The sequence below is a fragment of the Sminthopsis crassicaudata genome, chromosome 3, assembly GCF_048593235.1.
Source record: "Sminthopsis crassicaudata isolate SCR6 chromosome 3, ASM4859323v1, whole genome shotgun sequence".
Lineage (NCBI taxonomy): Eukaryota > Metazoa > Chordata > Mammalia > Dasyuromorphia > Dasyuridae > Sminthopsis > Sminthopsis crassicaudata.
Window position 1 is genome coordinate 12674916 of NC_133619.1, and position 11061 is coordinate 12685976.

The window sequence follows — 11061 nt, forward strand, 5'->3', positions numbered from 1 at the left end:
TCTCGGGTCTCTTTTGCTTCAGAGCTTTAGAGTACCTACTGGTTTGAGGATTTAAGAGAAGAAAATCATTCTAAAGGAATGATCCGATTTTCTGAAACCAAAAGACATGTGTATTTTCTGAGTTATTCTGCCAGTTTGACCTTGGAACTGAGATTTCATTTGAGGAGAGTGCCAGGCAGCAGTGCCAGGCAGGGTTTAGTAGGATACATGGCAAAGGGCTCAAACCACTGATGTCTTTTTGCAATTAGTTAAATTGATTATTGTAAAGGACTGGGCTTCAGTGAATTAAGAAAATTAGATAAGCCCATTTCTACCCTTGAAATGAAAAAAAGTTTGACGCAAATCCCAAGATGTGATGCTTGTATTTTGCATCTAAACATGAAAGTCATAGAATGGTGTGACTCATCATTCTTACCTTCCTACTTGAAAGTCACAAATTTATTAACTGAAGTTTATAGTTCAGAGAATTATCACAAGTCAAATGATGAAAGCTGACTGCATAACCTTTTCCATTATTAATAACAATGGTCCTAGCACGGAGTTGTCCCTGGTTCGTGCTTACAGTTTGACTTTTACAAAGACTTTTGATTAATATTTTGATAATACTTTGGTTATTTCAATGGGATTTTGGATGTCTTTCTGTTAAAAAAAATTATCTTGCTTTAACATAGGAAGTTGCTGTCAGTATTTATCCTGAAGGGAACTGGAATTCTCTGTCCCTGTCATCATGAATAAGAGATGGAAATGTGATAACTTTTAAAAAACGAACAGCATTATTGACATCACTTTGCCACTGTTCTTGTGACAATGCTACTAAACCAGATGTGCCCTTCAAAAATAATGACTAGGACTTAGAAATAACGAAATGAACACAAACCTCATTTTTTCTTTTTGGAATAACAAAATGAATCTTAATTTTCAGAGTTTTTTTTTTTTTTTTTTTTTGTTTTGTTTTTTGTTTTTTGTTTGTTTTTTGCCTGATCAGAGCTGAAATATACTTTCAATTATGCCAGATGCTCAGAGTTCTGAATATGGATTTAGGAATACCTAGGTTCAAGTTTTGCCTGCAATTATGGGACTCTGAATAACTTTGTCCTCTAATGTCTCAGTTTCTCCTACAATAAAATAAGGGAAAACAATTTTTATCCCTACTTTACAGAGCCCTTGTTTATTTCTCATCAGGCTGAACTATGAAATGTCTCCCATACCCCAGAAACTTCTTCCTCCTAGAAACTCACTCCAAACCTAGAATTCATACCTTGGAAGTACACTCTATCGCTTGGGCCCCTCCCTCTGATTAGAGGGCTCCTTCCATTTCTTCATTTCTCACCAGACTGATCTCTGGACTTCCTTATCATTCCACCATGCCTGAAGCCTTAATTTTCCCACCTCCTTTTCCAGCTTCCTTTTATGTGCTCTTTTTCTAATCAAGATATGAGTTTTTTTGAGGGCAGAGACTGTTTTTGATCATTTGTTTGTATTTGTATGCCCTGTGCTTAAACAGCAGACAACAGCTGGCTGATTGACCAAGTCAGAAATCTTCTGACAGCTGACACATAAAATGCTTTTCTTGTCAGTTATGAAATTAGGCATTCCTCTTTTTGGATCAGGTTTCAGAGTGTCTGCTCTCCTCCTAATGTGCTGATCTATTTCCATCTTCAGAATTATTGTCCTGGTACTTGCTTTTTAATTTTTTAGTAACCATTTACAGGCAGTGAGGTTTGAGTAGGAGAATAGTCACAGTGGTCCATGTTTATATAATATTTTCATATTTAAAGCACTTCCCATACATTAATTTATTTAAACCTCCCAACAATATATGAGACTGATACTAGAGATATTCTTTTCCTCATTCTGTAGATGAGAAAATGAAAGCTTACCAAAGAAAAAATGACTTGGGCAGAGTCCCAAAGCCAGGAAAATCTGTTAAGTGTCTAAGGCAGCATTTAAATCAAGATTTTCTTTATTCCACATTCAGAACTCTTTTGAGAGGCAACATTGTTCAGTGGGAAAAATCTTGGTCTGGAGTAAGAGAACTGGGTTCAAATTCTTGGACAAGTCATTGCTTCTGAATTTCAGTTCCTCCCAAGATATCCAGCTTAGGGTAGATAATCTTAAAGGTTTTTTTTCAGCTCTAAATCTAGGATCTACTATCCCATACTGAGGTTTTGAGTTGACTAGCTGAATATGAGACATCATCCCTCTCCTCTGGCACCCCTTTCCCGCACTGAATTTTCTTTTTTTTTTTCCCGGCGTCATAAAAGAATCAATTTTATTTATACATTAAAAAAAAAAACCCTGACAATGTTTTTTTTTATTATTGATTAATTCGTCTGGGAGGTATATATCCCATTCATCCACTCCCCAAGCCCTTCCATAGATATTATTCACCTTTTATAATTAGGAAAAGAAAACTTAGAAAATTTAAGCTTCATAGAACTAAAGTATATCTGAGGCATGTTTTAAATCAATGCATCCAAAGGTGTCAATAAAACCAATAATAAAAATTAAAATACAAATGTAAATGGATGCTTTTTTTGCTTAAATATTATAATTTGTCTAAAATAGAACCAAGTGATTATAGATTGAGAGGTAGAAGATTTTTGAGGTCATATTCCTTTTGAGATGAAAAACTCATCTTTCTTCCTGATTGGTGAAAGGACTTATGCAGACAATAAGAGGCATATTTCAGTGTTCAAGTCTTTACTCCAAGTTCTGCTCTTTTTGCACTGTGTTATCAACTTCCCTTAGAGAAGAAAAAAATTCTGAGATAAATTAAAAATAAACATAGACATTCATTCTTTTAAATGAGCTGCACTGAATTTTCATTAATCGCTTACCCTTGCTGTTTTTCCCCTCTCCAAATAATGAGGCAACACTGTCAGGTCCAGTGTTCTTTCTCTGTACCTTGTTGACTGTTATCAGGGACAGAGAGTGGGGATACTGGATATTGCAGTATCTGGAAGCCTCAAGAGGTAATTAGGTAAAGGTCATCCTTTGGTCTCTGCTAGAACTCAGAAATCAGCAGGAATCAGGATCACTAAATGTCTTTATTCTTGATCTTTTATGTTCAAGGTCAGGGGGTTAGGCCTAGCAATCTCACACACACCTTCCTCCCTCAAATGCCAGGAGAGACTGACTCAGTGTCCCAGTCTCAATTCCTCTTTCTCCTCCTACTCCTCCCACACACGTCACTTCCCCCTCTTTGTCCCACCAATCAAGTCAGCACAGAACAGCTGGGGAGGGTCAACAAGTTAATAGGGAACTGTCCAATGGGCAATTAGTCTCACGTGCTTCATTATCCAAGTGCATTGCTCAGTTCTAGCCCTTTACAGGTCTCCTCTGGGTGTTTCCTACTTTTGATATTTCCTATAATTCTTACTCTGGCTTCCATCTAGATTTGACTAAACTAGGTTTCACTGAGTATCATGGGACCTTTGGTTTGGGAGTGGGGAGGATTTAGATTGGAAGTTTATTTTATAAAGGAGGAAACCAAGACCCAGAAAAATTAAATTCAAGTTTAGAGAGCTAGTACAGTAAGGAGGACTTAGAATTCTATCTCTGCTTCCAAACCCAGTGTTCTTTCTGCCATGTGAGATACAGCATATCTGCCCTAGCCAAATTAGCTATTTGCAGCTTCTCCCTTTGCACCCAAACAATTCATTTTATGACCTTGCCCTTTTGAAATCTTTTTTTGCACCTGCCAAGTGCACCTTTCATTTCATCCTGTACTTTGGGAGTTCTGGAGGAGGCTCTGTGTTTCCCTGCAATCCTTTCTCATAGAGCTTTTGAAGATGAAGATTACATTTTCTGATCTTTTGTCCCATTCCTTTCCTATCACTAATTCAATGCTCTTTGGAAGGTGAGGGCTCAAGAACTTCTTGTGACTGGATGGTCATGTGTCTAACTATTCTGATATTGTGAAAGGGAGAGCAAAACTAGACAAAAAGAGAACACGATTAAGAATATGATTATAATTATACTATGATCAATTCTGATGGATGTGGGTCTCCAATAATGAGATGATTCAGTCAATTTCCAATGGTCTGGTGATGGAGAGAGCCATCTGCACCCAAAGAGAGAAGTATGGGAACTGAGTGTGAATCACGACATAGAATTTTCACCTTTTTGTTATTGGCTTATTTTTTTCTCATTTTCCCCCTTTTGATCTAATTATTCTTGTGTAGCATGATAAATGTGGATATATATATATATATATATATATATATATATATATATATATATATATATATATATATATATACATAACATATATTGGATTACTCACTGTCTAGAGGAGGGATCAGGGGAAAGGGAGGGAGAAAACATTTGGAACAAAAATTTTTGCAAAGGTAAATATTGAAAAATTATGCCTATGTTTTGAAAGAATTTGATGGTAGTTTAACTAAAAATTAACAAAAAATTAAGGTATTTTATATTAGCTATGATGACCTTCAACAATTTATTTTTATATTCAATTCTAATCTGTCCCCCTATCCTTTTGACATAGAACCTAAAGGACATTGTTAATAATTCCTTAAGTCAAACTTTTTCATCTTAATTTTGTGAAGCTATAAACAGCTGCCTCCTTATCCTTAAGTAGTGATGGAGAAGTGCTTTCCTTCTCTCCATTTCCTTTGATTTTTGAGAATCTCCTATGGATGGTTTTATTACTGCTATCCTGTTTCCCTTTGTCCACAGAAGCTCAAGAAATGCCTGGGGAGGAAATAAAATTCTTTACTAAGCTTCTATATTCATGTGCTAATAAAGATGAAAAATATACTCACTACCTGGACATTTGAGAGAAGAATACATAAATTGGGATATCAAAAAGAGCCAACATACTGGGCAAAAAATGTATGGGGGGAAAGGTATGGTAGATAGAGCACCAGGCCTAGGATTGGTAAGATCTGAGTTCAAATCAAGACTCAGATATGTGGCCCTGGGGACATCACGTAGTTTGGTTTGCCTCAGTTTCCTCATCTATAAAATGAACAAGGGCAAACCACAACAGTATCTTTGCCAAGAAAACCCTGAATAGGATTTTGAAGAATCAGAAATCATTGAAGTGATACAGCAACAACAATCATTGAGTGTTCTTAGAACTATATTGTGCTTGAAGTCACACACATGTGTGCATATACATACATTATACACATACATATGTATGTAAATGTGTACATATAAATTATACACACATACATATATATGTACATATATATATGACACATATACATATAAAATTTCAAGTACTGTCTTCAAGAGGTTCTTTGTTAGAGAATTTAAGCACAGTAAAATTTGACTGGACCATCACAGAGCCCTGCTTAGCAACTTTTAGTCAGTATAATCAGGTTTTCAATAGGTATGGTTAGCTGACTGATTTTAACATGTATTTTCATTGAATTATTCTGTTGGAAAACCAAAAATGGAACTGTTCACTCATGTTAAAATAACCTCACTAAACCCAAAAAATACTAACTTTAAAGAATCTAGAGAGAGTGACTGGACAATGTAGGAATCTAAATAAATATTTAGATATAATTTGATTCTGTTCTTAGTAATCATAATCATGAATCACTATTTCTTAGCCATGGTTCAATTCTAATTTGAAAATAGAACATATCTGCATGAACTTTTCAGCTTAGACTCAGAAGCTCTACCAGCCCAATTTTCATGGTTCTGGTTCCTCTCCAATTTCACATGGTGTCAAAGATGATGCTGTCTTTGTTCCTCTGGATCCAACACGTTTAATTCCTCATAAAAAGGAGTTTCTTTCCTTCCTTATTTAGTCAATGTTAATCATCCTCTTTCTGCTGAAATTTTGAATCCATTCTTATCTCTGCTAGCACAGGGAATTTCAGTGGGATAAGACATAGATTATCACCTAGCCTGTTCTGCTGAAGCAAAACAGAATGAATTTTGACTGTCTGGTCTCCTGCTTCTGGTTTTCTGGCTTTTTTGTCCATAGCAAAAAAGCAGAAAGAATTTATTATTTGCTTACCAACCATTCATAACTGTTAATCACTATTTCTCAAACTCGGTTTTACTTAAGTTTGAATTGAGTATTTGTAACTCAACCTGAATTGCTCAACTACAAAATAAAATCCCTTTTTGGGGTATATTCATAGCCACATGAATTTTATATATTTTATAATTCCAAGTAATAAAACAACTGCTTTAGTAATAATAACTTGCATTTATATAGTGATTTAAAATTTGCCACTTTACAGATATTTCCATTTATCCTCCCAATAAGATACCTCAGAAGGTAAATGATACTGTTATCCAAATTTTACAGATGAGAAAAATGATGCCAAACAGAGATTAAGTGTCACACAACTTGTAAGTGTATTCTGAGAGATTTGAACCAAGCTTTAATGACTCCATGCTCAATATGATCCATTGAGTCATGGCTACCTATATCTTTTAATAGGTGCTTTTTTGATCTGTAGGAAAGTTTGATTCTATAAAAACTATCCAAATAAAAACTTACTGGATTTAATAGAAAAACTACCAAATAACAAATATTGTGATTTGAAATCTTTATTTAAAATTTGTATTTCTCTAAAATCTATAGCAATTATACTGTCATGTAGTCACAATGAACTATTAAAATTATGGAACAACATGACCCTTAGTCACATGCTGCAATACTATAGACTAAAACTTTGATTAATTGTGATGAATACTATTGAAAGGATAGAGTAATTGAATTGTTTGTGTCCTAACAGAAAACTCCCCTTTTACTTTTAATATTGTTTTAATTTCTAAAGGATATTAATATTCTGTACTGCTCCATTAAACTCAATGTAGTGAAAGTGACTCAATCTTTTCTTGACAATTGAAACTCTTCCATACCTCAAGGTTAACAGCTTTCCCATTAAGGACTATGGTACATATTAAAAGCTCTGAAGAAGAGCTATATTTGAATTAAATGTAGATCTATATGTGCTGTAAGCTCTTGTACAGCATAGATTTTTAAAAATGGAATATATGATGCAAGACTAATTACTTGTCAAACACATTTTCTTGGGATATAATTTTTTTTCACAAAATTTTTTAAGGATCCAAAGTGCTCCTAGATTTAGAGCTGGAAAGGACCTTAGTGCGATGTCTCAATTAATACCTTCATTCTTCAAGTGAAAAAAAGATAACCTGAAACTAAATGATCTGTCCAATATCACAGGAAGTTAATGGCCAAACATTTGAACCATAATTCTCTACCTCTATATCCAGTATTCTTTCTGCCCTAGCATGAAATGTTTCTTTCAAAGTTAACATATTCAAAGTGCTTTATAAACCTTAAAATGCCATGCAAATCCATCAGTAAAGACGATGAAAATAAGAGACTTATTTTTTTTAAGTAAGCAAATAGAAAAGTTCAATAAAGGCTTTTAAATCATATTCCAGTTAATTAAAGTTTTATTGTATTTAAATGTTAGGCTGCATATAGGGAAGGGCTCTTTAAATCTCAATCACATGTAGGAAGTTACCTTCATTTCAGCAAGAAGAAATGTTTATGTGTCAAGGCTTGCCTTGAGATGTAACTCAAGGGCTTCCTCCATGACCTCAGCTTTTTAATATTAATCCTGACCTTAGTTGTTTTGCGTTATCAATCTTTGTCCCCTTGGTAATGTGTTTGTCTCTGGAGTTTAATTGTTGATTGATCAACTGCCCTTTTTTGATCAATGACCCTAAACTGATGCAAGCTACTTTATTTTTCACTTTTTGGGGCTTCTTTCTAGTACTTCCATCCACAGTATTTTGACTTTGTTCCTGTAATATAAATGTGTAGTATTCCATGACTGAATTAAATATGAGGCTCTTTCCTTGCTGGGGGCAGGGTCATTACCGAGGTCCAGTTGATTCTTTGCATGTCATTACACACAGGTTTATGTATCTCTCACTTGCAACTGACTGTTAGGTCTCTCTAGTAGCTGCCTATAGAACTACCCTACCCAGAACTGCTCTGAAGGGGAGGCTAGAACTGACTACATTAAGATTAAACTGACAAAAATAAAAGATTATGATTGTACAAAGGTCTCATTAGTATGGTTGTTCTCTACACAAATGCAGATAAGAACCAAGTCACATTTCCTTTTCTTGTGGGATCATTGATTTCCATATACTTTCCCCAGAGGATAAATCCAATGCTCTTGAAGTCTGAAGAATTCTTTAATTTTTTAAATAAAAAAGCCTCATTCATTCTACCTGATTTGTTTTCCTTCACTCTCACAATATAATCAATCCAAGATAATAAATGTCTTTGAAATTTTTTAAAATTAAAAAAAAATAAAGTAACTCAATGAGTGCTTGTCCAAGTATATTTTATGTGGTTAGGTACTATGTATTTTCCATCCACTTTGTTTTTCTTATGTGGATTGTCAGGCTGATCTCTTCTGAGTGAAATGTAATGAGGTCCTTAAGTGCTCAAGTACTGAACTAGATGTCAGTAAGGACATCTTAAGAACACTGGAAGAGAAAAGGAATTCTCTCTAAACATTGTGCAAGTCATTCTCAATATCACTGGCAAACATCTTTATTAGACTAATGGCAAAAATTAATTTGGCTCGCTAGCTAGAGCAAAGTTCTTCAATTCTGGTATAAAGTATTACTTGTATAGTATATCTTGTGGAAAACTCATCTATCTTCAAACTAACATTGTTTTCTGTGAAGACAGTGATCTATAGTCTTAAAACTGGTAAATTGAATCCTAAATAAATCCTATAAGGTTTTGCTAAAGCATGAATCATTTTGTTTGTACCATAAATCTTTGGACAGAAATTTAATTCTTATTTAGAGAATAACTTAAATGTATTTATTTCCCTTGTGGAATGTTACACTTCCTTTACTGTTACGTTGTATTTACATTATATCAAACATCTGGATGAAATCCAAGTTTCCAGCTTTCATTCAGATGTTATGATATGCTACCTTCAACTGGCCATTCTAAATTCAATGTGTGTTAAAAATTTGTTATGAACATTCTTATAGGATGTTAACTCATTGACTGATTTCAAACGGGTAGGAAGTGAGTGTGGTACAATGGAAAGAACATCAAACCAAACTTGAACAGAGATCTGACTTTGAATTCCATCTCTACTGCTTACTGTATAATCTAGGTTAGTCTATGTTCTTCACTAATAAAATGGGCATAATGATACTTACAAAAACTATCCCACAAGGCCATTGTGAGGAAAGAATTTTGAAAACCTATATGTTGTCATTTTCAGTCATTTCAGCTACATCCTACTCTTTGTGACCCTATTTAGATTTTCTTGTCCATGATATTAGAGCAGTTTGCCATTTAGTTCTCCAGCTCATTTTACAGAGGAGGAAACTGAGTCAGACAGGAAACTAAGTGTTAAATGACTTGCCCAGGGTCACATATCTAGTAAGTGTCTGAGATTTGAATTCAGGAAGATGAGTTTTTCTGATTCCAGGTCTGCCATTACACCAAAATGCTGCCCCATATCTATTAATCTACCTACCTATCTTTACCTTTCTATCTATGTATTGATCTCTATAGATATATTTAAATATCTCTCTCTCTCTATGTATTGTGATCTTAAAGAAAAGTTTGGATCCGCTCCTATAAATGACGCTCTCAAGCTCAATTGAAAAATAAAAATAAAAAGTTTTAATCAAACAAGACAAGGTACAGACAATTTAGATTTACACCAACAAACAAATAGAAATAAGAACAATTAACAACATGACAATTATAGCAGATAGAGGAAGAGAATACATCACCAATTCAAGGGAACCTCAAAAACTCAAATGGCTGGGAGTCCCGTTTCAGCCTCAATCAACTTGAATTGTGCAAAGATTTTTCCGGGCGAAGCGTCCTCCCCACGGATGAGACTCAGTGGAGAGGTAGGACTCTCAGTCTTATATACCTCTCTTAAACAAAGAGGGCTTTCAGCCAAGAAGTCTGACATGTGTGACCATTTAGTATTTTGACTCACCATATCTCATCTATCTTGACATATGTATGTATCAAATGTCTAGTATTTGAACTCATTCCATATGTCTACATCTTGATGTTACTTCCTTAGTAATAGTATATGCTTGAGGAGGGAGCCACCCGCCTTGAGCATAAACATTCCTAGGAATGGCTAGTTCTTGGTATCTATTGTCAAGGACATATAGACTTCATGGAATGGTCAAATTCCCATAATTTAGAAGCTCAGGCCTGTTAGATTTGAGTGAGCTTACAATTCTAATATGAAATTTTAATTTCTTATTCATTTGGCCTTAAGATCACGAAAATAATAAGAGGACTGAGCTAATGGGGTAAAATTAGAATAAATTGTTTTCATCTTCCAATACATATAACAATTACACATACAGTATTACAAAAAGAACAATAACAACAATATGGGTATGGCTAAATTATTAAAATAAATGGTAGCGCTACCTGATCTAAATAAGAAGCCATACCAATGATGATTAGTATCTGATGTCACTAAATGAGAGCCCTCAATAAGTTGTCCTGCAGCTATATGAGTCTATATACGATGTTCATTTAACGCGCGCTGATTAGACTCTAACAGTTTCTTCCTAACTAAAAACTTGTTCAGGATATCCACAAGAGGTTGTAGTGACAGGGAGACATGGGGTAAAGGAAGAAGCTTGGGTACCCAGGTTATTAGAAGCTATGTTGCGAAGATACCTCATATATCATGGAGAAGTTATTCACAGGATACAATGTTAAAACACACAAATTGGATGAATGTGAGAGAAGGCAGGGTTCCATCTGCCGAAACATCATCCCACAAACAATCCCCGTATCAGTTGCAATACCGTCAGACAAAGTGTGGGTTACATTATTCAAATCTATGCAGTTTCCATACAGTTTCCATATAGTTTCCATATATATGAGGTAAAGCAAAGTAATTAGGTAAGACAAAAGGTAACACATGAAATTGACACATAACAGCCCATATCTTAACTTGACAATACACAATAGTTCCAGGACACCAAAGAGAAGTACACATAGCATTTTCAGGTCATTGTTTTTTCCATGCTTCTGGTAAATTAAAACATATAATCCCACAT